Genomic DNA, 19,024 nt, shown 5'->3' on the forward strand with positions numbered 1-19,024 from the left:
CATTTTCAGGTAAACCTGGTGCTGCTTCTGTACTCTCAACTGAACCATCGCCTGGCTTGATGGTAGTGCCTGTGATGATGTTGTGGCTTTCAAGAGGTTATGTAGTTTTTTTTTGGAAGAGAGGTTGCAAGGCAGAGGTTTGGAGCTACTGAATCCAGTAAAGAGCTTGTGAGACCTTGGGTTTTTTTTTAAAAAGCTGGAACAATAGAAGCAGCCTGGGTGTGTCAGCTGTCATAGACCAGGCATTCTAGTTATGGGGGTCACAGAGTCATAGATTCATAGAGCACAGAAACAGACTCTTCGATTCAACCCGTCCATACCAACCAGATATCCGAACCCAATCTCGTCCCATTTGCCAGCATGTAGCCCATACCCTCGAAACCCTTCCTATTCATATACCCATCTAGATGCCTTTTAAATGTTGCAATTGTACCAGCCTCTACCACTTCCTCTGGCAGCTCATTCCACACACACATCCTCTGCGTGAAAACGTTGTATGTTAGGTCACTTATAAAATTTTCCCCTCTCAGCCTATACCTGTGCCATCTCGTTCTGAACTCCCCAACCCAAGGGAAAGGACCTTGTCTATTGACGCTATCCACGCCCCTCATGATTTCATAAATCAATCTCCGACGTTCCAGGAAAAGGAACCCAGCCTGTTCAGCCTCTCCCTGTAGCTTAAATCCTCCAAACCTTGCAAAATCCTTGTAAATCCTTTCCAACCCTTTTCAAGTTACACAACGTATTTCCGATAGGAAGGAGACCAGAGTTGCAAACAATATTCCAAAAGTGTCCTAACCAATGTCCTGTACAGCAGCAACATGACCTCCCAACTCCTGGACTCAATACTCTGACCAATAAAGGAAAGCATACCAAACGTCTTCTTCATTATCCTATTTACCTGTGACTCAGCTTTCAAGGAGCTATGAACCTGCACTCCAAGGTCTCTTTCTTCAGCAACACTCCCCAGGACCTGACCATTACTTGTATAAGTCCTGCTCTGATCTGCCTTTTCAAAATGCAGCACCTCGCGTTTACCTAAATTAAACTCCATCTGCCACTCCTCAGCCCATTGGCCCATCTGATTAAGATCCCGTTGTACTCTGAGGTAACCCTCTTCACTGTTCACTGTACTTCCAATTTTGGTGTCATCTGCAAACTTACTAACTATACCTCCTATGTTCACATCCAAATCATTGGTATGAATGAGGAAAAGTAGTGGACCCAGCACCGATCCTTGTGGCACTCCACTGGTCACAGGCTTCCAGTCTGAAAAGCAACCCTCCACCACCATCCTCTGTCTTCTACCTTCGAGCAGTTCTGTATCCAAATGGCTAGTTCTCCCTTTATTCCATGAGATAACTTTGCTAACCATTCTACCATGAGGAACCTTGCTGAATGCCTTACTGAAATCTGTATAGGTCACGTCCACCACTCTGCCCTTATCAATCCTCTTTGTTACTTCTTCAAAAAACTGAATTAAATTCGTGAGACATGATTTCCCACGCACAAAGCCATGCTGACTATCCCTAATTGGTCCTCGCCTTTCCAAATGCAAGTAAATCCTGTCCCTCTGGATTCCCTCCAACAACTTGGCCATCACAAATGTCAGGCTCACTGGTCTATAGTTCCCTGGTCTATGGCTTTTCCTTACTATTTTTCTTAAATAGTGGCACAACATTAGCCAACTTCCAGTAATCCGGCACCTCATCTGTGGTTATCGATGATACAAATGTCTCAGCAAGGGGCCCAACAATCACTTTCCCTAGCTTCCCACAGAGATCGAGGGTACATCTAATCAGGTCGTGGGGATTTATCCAGTTTTATGTACTTTAAGACATTCAATACCTCCTCCTCTGTAATATGGACATTTTTCAAGATGTCACCATTTATTTTTCCATGTTCTATATCTTCCATGTAATTCTCCACAGTAAACATTGATCCAAAATACTCGTTTAGTATGTCCCCCATCTCCTGTGGTTCCACACCTAGTCTGATCTTTGAGGGGCCCTATTCTATCCCCTTTTCTCCTTAATATATTTATAAAATCTCTTTGGATTTTCCTTAACCCTATCTCATGTCCCCTTTTAGCCCACCCGATTTCCCTCTTAAGTATACTCCTACTGCATTTACACTCTTCGAAGGATTCACTCAATCTCTGATGTCTATACCTGACATATGCTTCCTTCATTTTCTTAACCAAAACTTCAACTTCTCTTGTCATCCAGTGTTCCCTACACATACAAGCCTTACCTTTCACCCGAACATGAATATACTGTCTTGAGTCTCTCGTTATCCCATTTCTGAAGGCTTCCTATTTTCCAGCCATCCCTTTAACTGCGAACATCTGCCCCTAATCAAGTTTTGAATGTTCTTGCCTAATACTATCAAAATTAGCCTTCCTACAATTTAAGACTTCAACTTTTAAATCCGGCCTATCCTTTTCCATCACTATTTTAAAACTAATAGAATTATGGTCACTGGCCCAAAAGACCTCTCCCACTGACACCTCAGTCACCTGCCCTGCCTTATTTCCCAAGAGTAGGTCAAGTTTTGCACCTTCTCTAGGAGGTACATCTACAGACTGAATCAGAAAATTGTCTTGTACAAACTTAACAAATTCATCTCCATCAAAACCCTTAACACTATGGCAGTCCCAGTCTATGTTTGGAAAGTTAAAATCACCTACCATAACCACCCAATTATTCTTACAGATAGCTGAGATCTCCTTACAAATCTGTTTCTCAATTTCCCACTGGGGAGGCTATAATACAATCCTAATAAGGTGATCATCCCTTTCTTATTTCTCAGTTCCACCCAAATAACTTCCCTGGGTGAATTCCCAGGAATATCCTCCCTAAGTACAGCGCTTATCAAAAACACTACTCCCCCTCCTCTCTTGCCCCCCTTTCAATCCAACCCATAGCATTTGTATCCTGGAACATTAAGCTGCCAGTCCTGTCCATCTCTGAGCCACGCCTCTGTAATTACAATGATATCCCAGTCCTATGTTCCTAACCATGCCCTGAATTCACCTGCCTTCCCTGTTAGGCCTCTTGCATTGAAATAAATGCAGTTTAATTTAGCAGTTCTACCTTGATCTCTGCTTTGTTCCTGACTGTTTGACTTATTTCTTTTCCCAACTGTACCAGTCTCAGATTGATCTCCTTCCTCGCTATTTCCCTGGGTTTGTTTAGTTGGTAAGCTTGACTTTAAGCAGAAGTTATTGGGGTCTCAAAAGAATTAGGAGCTTCGAGCTCCTACGTGCTACTCTCTCTGAAATTTCTCTTGATGTTTTTTCCTCCTGGATTAGAGAACAAGGATTTACAAGGATATTGCCAGGACTCAATGGTCTGACTTATAGGGAGACATTAGACAAGCAAGGATGTTTTTGTTTAGGGCGTAGGGGACTGAGGGCGAACCTTATTAAGGTGTATAAGATCATGAGATGCATGGATACAGTGAATGCACGTTTTTTTCCCCCAGAGTTAGGGAATCGAGGACTAGAGGGCATCAGTTTCAGGTTAGAGGAGAAAGAATAAAAGGGAAGCTGATGGGCAACTTTTTTTTTTACACACATGCATATGGAGTGAGCTGTCAGCAGAAGTGGTTGAGGCAGGTACATTATCAACATTTAAAAGGCATTTGGACAAATGGTGGATAGGAAAGGATTAGAAGGATATGGGCCAAGTGCAGGGAAATAGGGTTAGCGTGGACAGACATTTCAGTTTTGGATGTAGGTTTGCTCGCTGAGGTGAAAGGTACATTTCCAGACATTTCATTACCTTAACATCTTCAGTGGACCTCATGCAAAACAATGCTGGAACTTTCTGCTTTCTATTTATATGTTTGGGTTGGTGATGTCACTTCCTGTGGTGATGTTATTTCCTGTGGTGAAGTCACTTCCTGTTCCTTTTCTAAGGGGGTGGTAGATGGGATCCAACTCGATGTGTTTGTTGACAGAGTTCCGGTTGGAATGCCATGCTTCTAGGAATTCTTGTGCATGTCTTTGTTTGGCATGGACCAATTTGTGCCAAAGGGCCTCTCTCTGTGCTGTATGACTCTATAATAGCATGTGAGAATCTGTGTCTGAATTCACCCTTTTGCCAACGGGTCTGTTTATGGGATGTTCTTGTATTGAAACAGTTAATCAGTAATAATTACTGTTTCTATTATTCTGTTAATTTTCCCAATAGTGTTTTAATGACTTCTTCCTTTGGTTGTATTTTAACTATATTGTTCAAATAAATTGTGTTTTGCTTAACGTCAAGTAGTTTGCTTAACGTCAAGTAGCATTGCGTTCGGAACAGACGTTTCCCATCTGCCGTTATAATGAGAAAATGTTAGGGTCAAAGCCTCTTTCTTGAAAGATTTTGAAGGGGTCTGGTCTCGCCCAAAACAAGGCTGGGCCATGGGCCAAGGCAGGTTATGCTGGTGCACCATTCTCCTGCTGCTCATGGCCTACAATGTCTTACGGATGCCCAGTCTTGAGTTGCTAGATCATCCGAAGTTTGTCCCATTTAGCACAGTGACAGTGCCACACAACACAATGGAGGCAGGACCTTACCTTCACAAGGATTCTGCCCTGGTTACTCTTACTGACTCAGATACGTCTGGAACAGCTCGGTGAAGAAGATAAGAAATTGGTCCAGCAATAAGCCTTTCAGCCAGGGCCTGAGGTTCTGTAAGATTATAGCTGATCTGACCCAGACCTCAACAACTCCTTCAAACCAGATAGGAGGCTGGAGGAACACAGCAAATTAGGCAGCATCAAGCAGTCAATATTTCAGGTCGAGATCCTTCATCGGGACTAGGTGGGGGTTGGGAGCTCAGAAATAAATAGAGGGATGGGGTTGGAGCTGGGGGAACGTAATTAGATTACTTACAGTGTGGAAACAGGCCCTTCGGCCCAACAAGTCCACACCGAACCGCAACCCATCCAGACCCATTCCCCTACATTTACCCCTTCACCTAACGCTACGGGCAATTTAGCATGGCCAATTCACCCTAACCTACACATTTTTGGATTGTGGGAGGAAACCGGAGCACATCCACACAGACACGGGAGAACGTGCACACTCCAAACAGAGAGTCGCCTGAGGCGGGAATTGAACCCTGGTCTCTGGTGCTGTGAGGTAACAGTGCTAACCATTGTGCCACCATGCTGCCCAAATGGGTAGGGGGTTATGGTCACGGGTAGGTATTAAGGAAGACGTCAAAAAGTGTGGTGCTGTAAAAGCACAGCTGGTCAGGCAGCATCCGGGGAGCAGGAGAATCGACGTTTCGGGCATAAGGCCTTCGTCAGGAATGTGGGAGTGCCCAAGGGAGCTAAGAGAGAAATGGCAATGGTGTGGAGCTGGGGGGAAGGTAGCGAGGAATGTGATAGCTAGATGATGGTGGGTGGTTGATGGTGACAGGTTGGAGTGGATATGTGGGAAAGAAGATAGACAGGTAGGACAGTTCAAGGGGGCGAAAGTGAGCTGGAGGGCTGGATCTGAGATAAGGTGGAGGGAGGGGAGATGAGGAAACTGGTGAAATCAGTACTGATCCCATGTGGTTGGAGGCTCCCAAGGTAGAAGACGTTTTCTCTCCAGGGTGGCTAGAATCTGGTGGTGGAGGCAGCCCAGGACTTGCATGTCTTTGGTGAAGTGGGAGGGGGAGTTGAAGTGTTCAGCCACAGAGAGGTGGGGTTGTTTAATGCGTGTGTCCCAGAGATGTTCCCTGAAATGTTCCTCAAGTTGGTATCCAAGGGCTACTGCTGGAAAGGGTGCCAGGGGATGGGTGGGAAGGTTATTTGAAATTGGAAAACTCAACGTGGTGTCCTCCAGGCAGTAGGCTGCCCAGGTGAAAGACAAGTTGTTGTTCCTCCAATTCACGGTCTGATTCACTGCGGCAATGGAGGTGGGCAAGGATGGACATGTCGCAGGAAGGGAAACTGAAATGGATGGTGACTGGGAGGGCAGGCTGGCCATTTCGGGCCCGACAAAGATTTTGGGCGAAATGGTCACATCATCTGCGTTTGGTCGCACTGATGTACAGAAGTCCACATTGGGAGCACCGGATGCAGTAGATGAGGTTGGAGGAGATGCAGGTGAATTTCTGTCTCACAGGGAAGGACTGTTTGGGGGCCCTGGATGGAGGTGAGGGAGATGGTGTGCTGGCAGATATTGCATTTTTTTCTTGGTTACAGGGCAAGGTGGAGATTGTGGTAAAAACAAGGACTGTAGATGCTGGAAACCAGAGTCCAGATGAGAGTGGTGCTGGAAAAGCACAGCAGGACAGGCAGCATCCGAGGAGCAGGAACCTCGATGTTTCGGGCAAAAGCCCTTCATCAGGAATTGAGGGATTGTGTCAAACCACACAAACAATGCCCTCCACCTTCTCGGAAACTTCCAGTTCCCTTCCTCTTCACGATGGACGTGCAGTCACTATGCACACTCATACCCCACAATGATGGCCTGCAGGCCCTCAGTCTTTTCCCACCCAGTCCCTCCCACCAATAGCTCGCTGAATTAGTCATCACTCTCAATAAATTCTCCTTCAATTCTTCCCACTTTCCCCATATCCAGGGGATGGTCATGGGCACTCGCATGGGCCCCAGCTACATCTGCTTCTTTGTCGGTCATGTCAGACAGTCTTTCTTCAGTACATATTCTGGTGCTGTTCCCCGTTATATAGATGACTGTGTCTGTGCTGCATCCTGCACCCAGGCTGAACTGGAGCAGTTTATCAACTTCACTAACAACCTCCGTTCTGCCCTCAAATTCACTTGATCCATCTCAGCCACCACCCTCTCTTTCTTGAGCTCTCCATTTCTATCTCTACTAACAGTTTACGGACTGACATATACTATATTCCCATAGCTACCTGGACAACACCTCCTCCCACCGCCTATCCTGCAAAAACTCCATCCCGCTTTCTCAATTCCTCCATCTCATCTGCTCTAACAAGGAGACATTCCACTCCTGAGCTTCGCAAATATCATATTTCCAAAAATGATCTTTCCCAGGCGTCATCCGAAGAGCCCTCCTCTGCACCTCCTCCAATCCATGCTCCATTGCTCTAAACACTCCCTCCAAACATAGGATCTCATTGTCCTCATTTTCCCCACCCCCCCAGCCTTCGCATCCAATATATCATCCTTAAACTCTTCCGCCAACTCCAATTCCACCACTCCACTCAGAACATCTTTCCCTCTCTATCCCATTCTGCCTTCCTCAAGGACCATTTCCTTCGCCATTCTTCGGTTTGCGCCACACTCCTCACCAACCTCTCAAACCGCCTCCATGCTCTCCACCCCCACAACTCTCCCATATCTTCCCCAGCAACCGAAAAAGATGCAATGCCTGGCGTACACCACTTCCCTCACCTCCATCCAGGGCCCCAAACAGTCCTTCCAGGTGAGGCAGAGGTTCACCTGCACCCCCTCCAACCTCGCCGACTGCATCCAGTGCTCCTGATGTAGGCTTGCCTACATCGGTGCAACCAGACATCTTCGCCGGACCCTAAATGGCCAGCCTGGCCTTCCAGTCATGGCCCATTTCAATTCCCCCTCCTGCTTCCCCTCCAACATGTCTATCCTCGGTTTTTTCCATTGCCATAGTGCATCAGACCACAAGTTGGAGGGACAATACCTCATCTTCCACCTCGACAGACTACAGAGAACTCAACGTTGAGTTCTCTAATGTCAAATAACTTTCCCACCCATTCCCCCCCCCCCCCGGTCCCTTTCCAGCACTCGCGTCATTATTAATGGGGGGGGGGGGCACAGTGGCTCAGTGGTTAGCACTGCTGCCTTACAGCACCATGGACCCAGGTTCAATTCCAGCCTCAGGTGACTGTCTGTGTGGAATTTGCATATTCTCCCCGTGTCTGCGTGGGTTTCCTGCGGGTGCTCCGGCTTCCTCCCACAGTCATAAAGATGTGCAAGTTAGGCGAGTTGGCCATGTTAAATTGGCCGTAGTGTTAGGTGTAGGGGTGGGTTGCTCTTTGGAGGGTCGGTGTGGGCTTGTTGGGCCGAAGGGCCTGTTTCCACACTGTAAGTAATATAACCTAATCTCACAACGCCAGGGATCCGGGTTCAATTCCAGCCTCGGGGTCTGTGTGGGGTTTCCACATTCTCCCCGTGTCTGCGTGGGTTTCCTCCGGGTGCTCCGGATTCCTCCCACAGTCCAAAGATGTGCAGGTTAGGGTGAATTGGCCATGCTAAATTACCCATAGTGCTCAGGGATGTGTAAGTTAGGGTGAATTGGCCATGCTAAATTACCCATAGTGCTCAGGGATGTGCAGATTAGGTGAATTGGCCATGCTAAATTACCCATAGTGCTCAGGGATGTGCAGGTTAGGTGGATTGGCCATGCTAAATTACCCATAGTGCTCAGGGATGTGCAGGTTAGGTGAATTGGCCATGCTAAATTACCCATAGTGCTCAGGGATGTGCAGGTTAGGTGAATTGGCCGTGCTAAATTACCCATAGTGCTCAGGGATGTGCAGGTTAGGTGGATTGGCCGTGCTAAATTACCCATAGTGCTCAGGGATGTGCAGGTTAGGGTGGATTGGCCATGCTAAATTACCCATAGTGCTCAGGGATGTGCAGGTTAGGTGAATTGGCCATGGGAAATTGCCCATAGCGTTCAGTGATGTGGAGGTTAAGTGCATTAGTCTGAGGTAAATGTAGAGTAATAGGGGCATGGGTCCCGGTGGGTTACTCTTTGGAGGATTGGTGTAGAATTGTTGGGCCGAAAGGCCTGTTTCCATACTGTAGGAATTTTATGAAATCTCCTTATCCCATGTCCAGCACTCTCCACCCTGGAGACTTCCTGCCTCTATTCCTGATCAAGGGCTTTTGCCCAAAACATCGATGTTCCTGCTCCTCGGATGCTGCCTGACCTGCTGTGTTTTTCCAGCCTCATTTGACTTTTATTTAGCTTTCCAATAAGGTCCCCAGTAATTGAGACTTAAGTTAAATATGAACCTCCACTGAAGCTCTGATCTCTACTCTGGTTTCCAGCATCTGCAGTACCCACTTTTGGCCTTCTCCTCACCTCCTTGACCTGACCTTAGCTTTCCATCTTCCTTCACACCTATCCGCTCCACTCTTTCCACTGACCTATCACAATTAGCCCTACCTGCATCCAACTATCACTATAGTCCCCCCCAGCCCTAAGCCCCCCCAACCCATCATTTAATTCTGAGCTCCCTTCCCCCTCCCCAATTCTGATGAAGGATCTCGATCTGAAATGTCAACTTCCCTTTCTGATGCTGCCTGGCTTGCTGTGTTTTTCCAGCCTCATTTGACTTTTATTTAGCTTTCCAATAAGGTCCCCAGTAATTGAGACTTAAGTTAAATATGAACCTCCACTGAAGCTGTGAATTAAATGTTACAATACTTCACTATTTTGCAAAGAAGAATAGAGAATTGTATTTATTCTTGAATGACTATGATTGAGAACCACCTTCCGTCCGATCTAATTGAAGCTGTTCAGCAGAAGCACAAGGAGGCACTCCGGGTACAGACATAAACACTGTGAGTGAACACAATCCTAATAAAGGAGGTGAAGACTCCCCAGCTGGTTGATCGATACACTGAGCTAATGGTCATCTCTGCTTTTTGACAGTGGACCCTTGGAGAGCACAAACTGCTGGTAAGAGGTCAAACTCCCACTGCTGGCAGTGCATTCCATGCACCTACCACTCTCTGTGTAAAGAACTTACCTCTGACATCTCCCCTAAACATCTCCTCCAATCACCTTAAGGTTATGCCCCCTTGTAATTGGCATAGTGGATAATAGGAAAAGTCTCTATTATCCACTCTATCTACCCACTCCTCATCAAGTCCCCTCTCATCCTTCTTTGCTGCAAGGAGAAAAGCCCAACCTCCTCCAGTCTGTCTTCAGAAGACATGCCCTCCAGTCCAGGTAGCAGCCTGGTCAATCTCCTTTGCACCCCTTCTAAAGATTAGATTGGATTAGATTCCCTACAGTATGGAAACAGGCCCTTCGGCCCAACCAGTCCACACCGACCCTCCGAAGAGTAACCCACCCAGTCCCATTTCCCTCTGACTAACGCACCTAACACTATTAGCATGGCCAAATCAACCAAAGCTGCATTTCCCTGAGCACTATGGGTAATTTAGCATGGCCAAATCACCCGAACCTGCACATCCCTGAGCACTATGGGTAATTTAGCATGGCCAAATCACCCGAACCTGCACATCCCTGAGCACTATGGGTAATTTAGCACGGCCCAATCACCCGAACCTGCACATCCCTGAGCACTATGGGTAATTTAGCATGGCCAAATCACCCTAACCCGCACATCCCTGAGCACTATGGGTAATTTAGCACGGCCAAATCACCCGAACCTGCACATCCCTGAGCACTATGGTAATTTAGCATGGCCAAATCACCAGAACCTGCACATCGCTGAGCACTATGGGTAATTTAGCACGGCCAATCCACCCTAACCTGCACATCCCTGAGCACTATGGGTAATTTAGCACGGCCAAATCACCCGAACCTGCACATCCCTGAGCACTATGGGTAATTTGGCACGACTAATTCACCCTAACCTGCACATCCGTGAGCACTATGGGTAATTTAGCATGGCCAAATCACCCTAACCTGCACATCGCTGAGCACTATGGGTAATTTAGCACGGCCAATCCACCCTAACCTGCACATCCCTGAGCACTATGGGTAATTTAGCACGGCCAAATCACCCGAACCTGCACATCCCTGAGCACTATGGTAATTTAGCACGGCCAATCCACCCTAACCTGCACATCCCTGAGCACTATGGGTAATTTGGCACGACTAATTCACCCTAACCTGCACATCCGTGAGCACTATGGGTAATTTAGCATGGCCAAATCACCCTAACCTGCACATCTCTGAACACTATGGGTAATTTAGCACGGCCAATCCACCCTAACCTGCACATCCCTGAGCACTATGGGTAATTTGGCACGACTAATTCACCCTAACCTGCACATCCGTGAGCACTATGGGTAATTTAGCATGGCCAATTCACCCGAATCTGCACATCTTTGGACTGTGGGAGGAAACTGGAGCACCCGGAGGAAACCCACACAGACACGGGGAGAATGTGCAAACTCCACACAGACAGTCACCCGAGGCTGGAATCGAACCTGGAATCCTGGTGCTATGAGGCAGCAGTACTAATCATTGAGCCCACCGTGCCACCCAAAATCTTCCAATCAGGAATGAAGGGCTTATACCCAAAACGTTGACTCTCCTGCTCAGGAGGAGACTGTGCAGGTGGCTCAGTATCGAACCTGGGACTCTGGTGCTATGAGGTAACAGTGCTAACCACTGAGCCACTGTGCCACCCATTCAGGGGACAGCAACCCACTTATTCAGCACGCTATCCTTCAGCTTCAGTAATCACTGCCTCCAATTCCAATGGAGGGTTGCAACTCATCAACTTCTTAGGCAGCACATTTCAAAACTCATGATCTCTACCAGCGAGAACACAGGCAATTGATACATGAGAAAATACCATCTGCAAATTTCTCTGCAAGTGCATACCATTTCAACTTGGAGTTACCTTGTCAATTTTTCTTCTTGTCGTTTGACCAAATCCTGGAATTCCCTTTCAAACAACAATTTGGGAACACCTTCCCAGGCATTGTTTTATTCTGGTCTGTTGTAATTGCACAGGAGATCTAAACTCCTCAATCTTTATAAACAGGTACAAGATGGGGGTGGCACGGTGGCTCAGTGGTTAGCACTGCTGCCTCACAGCACCAGGGTCCCAGGTTCAATCCCATAGTGCTCAGGGATGTGTGGATTAGCCGTGCCAAATTACCCATAGTGCTCAGGGATGTGCAGGTTAGGGTGAATTGGCCATGCTAAATTACCCATAGTGCTCAGGGATGTGCAGGTTAGGGTGAATTGGCCGTGCTAAATTACCCATAGTACTCAGGGATGTGCAGGTTAGGGTGAATTGGCCACGCTAAATTACCCCTAGGGATAGGTGCATTAGTCAGAAGGAAATGGGTCGGGGTGGGTTACTCTTCGCAGGGTCGGTGTGGACTGGTTGAGTCGAAGGGCCTGTTCACACACTGCAGGGAATCTAATCTAATCTAAAAAAATGAACTCTCTTGGGACATGGAGACATGGAAAAACATTTAATTCCCCTGACACTATTCGAAAAAGAAATCAGGAGGGTGACCATTTCACCTTTGATCTTGTTAACACAGGAATTGTAGAATGCTATTTAGCTCCTCAACCCTGTAACACTCTTTTTCAATCACTGATCCTTCTTGTTCCTGCTCTTGCTTTCAGCTCCCCTTTGAATGTCACCTCCTGTGAACTCTTGTCTTGGTGCACCTGCTCTTTGATTCTCTGCTTCATCTCTCTGCTCCTGCCCTCTGCCCACGCTCTGTTACAAGCTCAGTTCTGGCACTCAGTTCTGTGCTCTTCACCTCCACATTCAATTGTAGCCTCTCTTCTTCTTCAATCTCCTCTGTGGCTCTCAGTCTGTTTGTTCTTAAATGAAAGATACCATCTTTGACTGTCACCTCCTGCTCTTTTCGAATCTCGTTCAAGCCTCCAGCTCCATTGAAAGTTCTAATTGGATATTGATTTGCACTTCCAGTCCAATTCCAAGTTTTGCTCCCAATCCAAATCGGTGCCCGTTGGTTCAAATCTCTGCTCTGCCTGTCATAGAACAGAGAACAATACAGCGCAGAACAGGCCCTTCGGCCCTCAATGTCGCGCTGACCTGAGAACTATTCTCAGCTCGTTCCCCCTACACTATCCCAAAATCATCCATGTGCTTCTCCAAGGAATGTTGAAATCTCCCTAAAGTTGACTGCATTAGCAGGTAGGCTATTCCACGCCCTTCCCACTCTCTGCGTAAAGTTTCTTTCCACAACTTCAACCCAATAGATAGTGAGGAAGTGGCTGGAAACAAGTGCATGATTGTGATTGTGCCTGAACATAAATCACGGAGAGAAAAAAAACTTCTTTCAGCAAGATGGTGGTGGAGTAGGGCTTTTTGAGCCCGGGGCTTGTCTACTCTGTCCACTTTTCTTTTCTTTTTCTTCCTTTGCGTTTTATCGATCTCTTGGATTTTACTTACCTGTTGGGGAACAGCTCAGTCGTAGCGGCAGAGCCCAGTGCGGATTTGTGGGGGTTGGGGGGACAGTGAGGCATCGATGGGACGGCCCTCACACCGACTCTTGGCCGCCGCAGTGGGAGTGACTTTCAGCTCCTGATGGCATCTGCATCCAGCGTATAATCGTAGAAGCGAAAGTGAGTTTGGGCAGAGATCTGCCGCCCTGCCCCTACCCACAGCATGGCCACACAGAACACAGGAGATCAAGCCTGTCCAAACCGTACAAGAAACACCCAGAATGCCTCAGCAATGACCAAACAGGCTGACAAGGGCTACCCGGCATGACCGTAGCACTCGCAGACCGGGGAGTACACTTTCTGGATCCGATAAACACAGCTGTCCCAAAGCCCTAAGGGCAGTCTCATACCCCAGTGATAACAAAGAAAGGACAGAGGTCAGACGGAGAGGCACTAGAATACCTCGCTCACAGAAGAGAAACAATGGAAACATCTTACTGCCAAGGAAAGGGACATTCTCACCTACCCGGGAAGACAGCTGGAATCTCCTGGTCCCATTAAAGACTGACTGATGCTGCCAGAATGCTTTATTGTATCCACATTCAGGGCATTCTTCTGATAATTGCTATGTGATTATCACCATGGTAACTGGATTACTTGATCATTGTACTTTCCCGCTTTTCGATTAGCACCATTGCACAATATCCGTATAAAACCTGGCTTGATCATTTCTCTCTTTGATTTAGCACCTACCCTACCCTTCACTGTTTTGATCACACTGTCCTTTGATGTGAAGGGTAGTGTTTGTCACTGGCCACCCGGGTGTTTTCCTAACTTCCTGGTGGTGGAAATTGAATAAAGATTCATGCACTTTGTGTCTTTCACTGTGTCTCACACCTGCACACACACACCATGGGTGCTGGGGATAAAATAAGCACTACCGCACTTAGGTGGTAGTGTGGGGGTTAAATAAAAAGATTAACAGAGGAAAGAGGGGAAAAAAATATAACCGGGAGAGCACACAGCACTAAAAAAAAGAAAAAAAATCCTGGCTTGATTCTCTGCTCAGGGAAGAGAGTTTCGGCTATCTGGACAGACTGTGCTGTTTCAGCTTAGTCAATTTCTCTTCCGCGATATCGCTGTGTTAATAAACTATTTGTTCATTTCACTTCAGTCTGTGTTTTGTGATCGCTGCTTTTTTGATTAGATTATATTACTTACAGTGTGGAAACAGGCCCTTCAGCCCAACAGGTCCACACCGACCCTCCTAGGAGCAACCGACCCAGACCCATTCCCCTACATTTACCCCTTCACCTAACACTGTGGGCAATTTAGTATGGCCAATTCACCCTAACCTGCACATCTTTGTGACTGTGGGAGGAAACTGGAGCACCCGGAGGAAAGCCATGCAGACTCAGGGAGTATGTGCAAACTCCACACAGACAGTTGCCCGAGGCGGGAATTGAACCCGGGTCCCTGGTGCTGTGAGGCAGCAGTGCCACTGTGCCACTGCACATGTTGCGCCAACCTGTGAACTATTCTCAGCTCGTCCCCTATTCCTGATGAAGGGCTTTTGCCCGAAACGTCGATTTTGCTGCTTCTTGGATGCTGCGTGAACTGCTGTGCTCTTCCAGCACCACTAATCCAAAATCTGGTTTCCAGCATCTGCAGTCATTGTTTTTCCCCCTACACTATCCCGTCATCATCCATGTGCTTATCCAAGGATTGTTTAAATCTCCCTAATGTTGACTACATTAGCGGGCAGGACATTCCACGCTCTCTGTGTTTATTGGACTAATTTCTCCTACAGTTTGGATTTAGTCAGCAGCCCCTTTTCTTTCAACAGGGTAAGCGAACCTGCCATTTTAAATTTAGCCCAATTCGGACCTGGCGAGTCAGACCTAGAGAAAGGCTGGACAATTGAGGAGGGCAGGCACAATTCTAATCCAACTACTGCGGCAATTCGGCACTGAGCAACCACGGGCTTGGCGTGAGGAGCTAGTCAGGTAAACTCCTAAATTGGTCACCTAAATTTTAACTAATTTGGAAGACGCGTGATCCAACTTGAACCAGGATTGGGGAATGAACCTGATCCAGCCAGGGGAAAGATGGATGGGCAGTGGAAGCCTGGCATGATAGACGGAAAGACCGCAGATTAAGCTTTAATCCTGAGATCCTCAGCTTGAAGGAAATTGACAGGGGCCCTGTTCTTTTGTTTGTCTGCCTTGTGTTTGTCCTGTATTTGTCTCATCTGTCCGTCCTGTCTGTTGCTGTGTTTGTCAGTGCTGCAGTCTGTTCTGTATTCCCAGCTCGAACCAGAGGTTCATGAGGTTGCGGGACCCCGAATCCTTGGGAGAAGGACCACCCCAGAACAAGTCTCATTTGTCCCGTTGAAGGCAGGGTTTCAACGGAGAAAATGCAACTCTGCCAAGTCAAAGTAAACTGCTTGGGATACGAATTCTCACACTTCCCCCACCAGCCACTCAGCTGCAGGCTTTCCAGGGAATGGTGAATCATTGCAGGCATTGGATCTCAGACCACCGTGCCACTGGTGAGCCCCTATGGGAGGTATCATCACCTGAGCAGACAGCTAAGGACACCAAAGTTGGAACAGGCATTCACCGATTGAAAACAGCGACTAGTCTCTGTTCCTGCCCTGGGGGGCGGGGGGTCCCAGACGACACCCAGCCCTTCTACCTCGATGTCAATGAATCCAAGGGGTTTGTATCCGGCAGGAGGGGGTGGCACGGTGGGCTCAGTGGTTAGCACTGCTGCCTCACAGCGCCAGGGACCCGGGTTCAGTTCCCGCCTCGGGCAGCTGTCCGTGTGGAGTTTGCACATTCTCCCCGTGTCTGCGTGGGTTTCCTCCAGTTTCTTCCCACGATCTAAAGATGTGCAGGTTAGGGAGAATTGGCCATGCTAAATTGCCCAGAGTGTTAGGTGCATTAGTCAGGGGTGAATGTAGGGGAATAGGTCTGGGTGGGTTACTCTTCAGAGGGTCAGTGTGGACTTGTTGGGCCAAAGGGCCTGTTTCCATACTGTAGGGAATCTAATCATCTTGACAAAGTTCCATGGGGATCTCCAGTGCCCTGTTGTTGTTTTACTCTGTGCATGTACTGCCAATGTAAGGGGAATGCTGGCATGTTTGAGAGCTGAGGAAGCAGCCGGGGTAACAGTAGAAAATGCCATCCCCATCGTGCTGCATGACCCATGCACTGTACTGATTCCCCATTCGGTCTTCTTACTGCTAACTTCAGCAGCAACCCAACATTTCACTGTCACCTGGAGACCTGGCAATGAGGTCGCTTTACTGTCCAAAGCTAACCTGTCCCTAAAAGTGTGCTCCTGCATTGAACCCCGCCTCCCTGCTCACACTCCCTCAGAACTCCATTGCGGACAGCCATGACTGTTTCAACCTTGTTCAGCAGGTGGTCACCCCTGACCTCTCTGAAACCCCTTTAGGCAACACTGACCTCATACTCTTTACGGATGGGTCCTCCTTCAGGCCTTCGGACTCTGGGAATAGAGAGGGTTCATCACTTCAGCAGGGAAGGCCACTGCAATAACGATGCGCGAATCTCCAACCTCCTGGAAGCAGTCCTGTTACCCTCTGCCCTAGCGGTTATAAAATGCGCTGCCCATACCTCTGCCACCCTCGGGAATGTCTCAGCAGCCTGGGTAGCCGCACTGCATCCCATCACCGACATCCTGCAGGCAGGCCCCCAGAATAGCAACGGCTGCAGTAGGTCACTGACCCTGTGGAAGCGGTGCGAGTTGCTCCACCGCAACAAAAGTACAGTTGGACCCGCATTGGGGCCACGCAGTTGTCCACCCCGTTGGCCACATCATTTGCTTGAGAGCCCACCTACACACATTGGCTCTGGCAGTCCATGGCGTGGGCCACACAGGCAAGAGGGGCATGTTACACACTGTCACGCAACCCTGGTATAAGATTAGATTAGATTCCCTCGGTGTGGAAATGGGCCCTTCAGCCCAACCAGTCCACACCGACCCTCTGAAGAGTAACCCACCCAGACCCACTAGCCTCTGACTAATGCACCTGTCACTACGGGCAATTTAGAATGTCCAATTCACCCTAACCTGCACATCCCTGAGCACTATGGGTAATTTAGCATGGCCAATCCACTCGAACCTGCATATCCCTGAGCACTATGGGTAATTTAGCATGGCCAATCCACTCGAACCTGCACATCCCTGAGCACTTTGGGTAATTTAGCATAGCCAATTCACCCTAACCTGCACATCTCTGAGCACTATGGGTAATTTAGCATAGCCAATTCACCCTAACCTGCACATCCCTGAGCACTATGGGTAATTTAGCATAGCCAATTCACTCTAACCTGCACATCCCTGAGCACTATGGGTAATTTAGCATAGCCAATTCACCCTAACCTGCACATCCCTGAGCACTATGGGTAATTTAGCACGGCCAATTCAACCTAACCTGCACATCCTGAGCACTATGGGTAATTTAGCACGGCCAATTCACCCTAACCTGCACATCCTGAGCACTATGGGTAATTTAGCATGGCCAATTCACCCTGACCTACATATCCCTGAGCACTATGGGTAATTTAGCATAGTCAATTCACCCTAACCTGCACATCCCTGAGCACTATGGGTAATTTAGCACGGCCAATTCAACCTAACCTGCACATCATGAGCACTATGGGTAATTTAGCACAGCCAATTCACCCTAACCTGCATATCTCTGAGCACTATGGGTAATTTAGCATAGCCAATTCACCCTAACCTGCACATCCCTGAGCACTATGGGTAATTTAGCACGACCAATCCACCCTAACCTGCCACATGTCTGAGCACTATGGGTAATTTAGCATGACCAATCCACCCTGACCCGCACATCTTTGGACTGTGGGAGGAAACCGGAGCACTCGGAGGAAACCCACGCAGACACCGGGAGAATGCGCAAACTCCACACAGACAGTCGCCCGAGCCTGGGATCGAACCCGAGTCCCTGGCACTGTAAGGCAGCAGTGTTAACCATTGAGCCCACCGTGCCGCCCTGGTTTGCACCAGGATTTGTTGCCGCTGCCCAAGCCCTGCCGTCACAGTGCCTCAAAACAATGCAGGGAGGCCTGTTGCCAGGTACGACCACTTACCAGTTCCTGAGGGGCCTTTCAGTCACTTGCAGTTTTTCTTTGCTCACATGTCTCAGAAACAGGGTTGCAAATACACCCTTGTCATCATCAACATATTCTCTAAATGGGTGGAGACACTCCGCACAGGAAAGGATGACGCACTGATGTTAGTGAAATGTCTCCTACAGGATGTCATCCCTAGAGTCGGGGTCCACAGTAACATAGAGACAGACAAGGGGGGGACGGGGGCTCACATCACTGCTAGGCTCACAACTGGTATTAGCAAGGCACTAGACCATACCATGACAACACTACATCCCCTACCAACCCCAGTCATCAGGCATGGTCAAACGGATGAACGATTCCCCTTAAAGCCACATCGATCAAGATCACCCAAGACACAGGACTGACCTAGCTAGATGCCTTGCCACTAGTTCCTTACACTGTACGTGGTCAGGCAAACAGCACGACCGGACTCACCCCTTTTGATTTGCTCATGGGGGAACCTATGCCCATCGCCACCAGACCCCCAAAGCTCTCCATGGACACAGCCCTTCTCCTGACGCAAGAGGCTCTGCTGAACTGTGTATAAGCCCTCCGCAGAAGCATTAATGTCAAGCACGACCAGGTCAGAGCTGTGCTGCCCAAACCCCAACCAGTGCCAATTCATCCGTTCCAACCCAGGGTCTATGCCATGCTAAAAATCACTCGAAAAGGACTCTCTCTCTCCGACAGAGAGATCCTTCTGACGACCCGGACAGCTGTAAAAGTGGAAGGACGGCCCAAATGGACGCATGCCAC

The 19,024-nt window shown here is 48.2% G+C and overlaps 1 protein-coding gene across 1 annotated transcript in view; it reads right to left on the bottom strand.

Moving 5' to 3' along the window:
* unc93b1 (unc-93 homolog B1, TLR signaling regulator) overlaps positions 1-13,796 on the bottom strand; it is a 37,359-nt gene extending 23,563 nt beyond the window's left edge. Inside the window, exon 1 of the mRNA XM_087984342.1 lies at positions 13,108-13,796. The gene's annotated coding sequence lies outside the window, so the exon portion shown is untranslated. The remainder of the gene's footprint in view (positions 1-13,107) is intronic.
* Between the last annotated feature and the right edge of the window lie 5,228 nt (positions 13,797-19,024).

This window comes from Chiloscyllium plagiosum, unplaced genomic scaffold, assembly GCF_037043375.1.
Source record: "Chiloscyllium plagiosum isolate Xiang-an unplaced genomic scaffold, Cpla_swu_hap1 HiC_scaffold_48, whole genome shotgun sequence".
NCBI classification, from domain to species: domain Eukaryota; kingdom Metazoa; phylum Chordata; class Chondrichthyes; order Orectolobiformes; family Hemiscylliidae; genus Chiloscyllium; species Chiloscyllium plagiosum.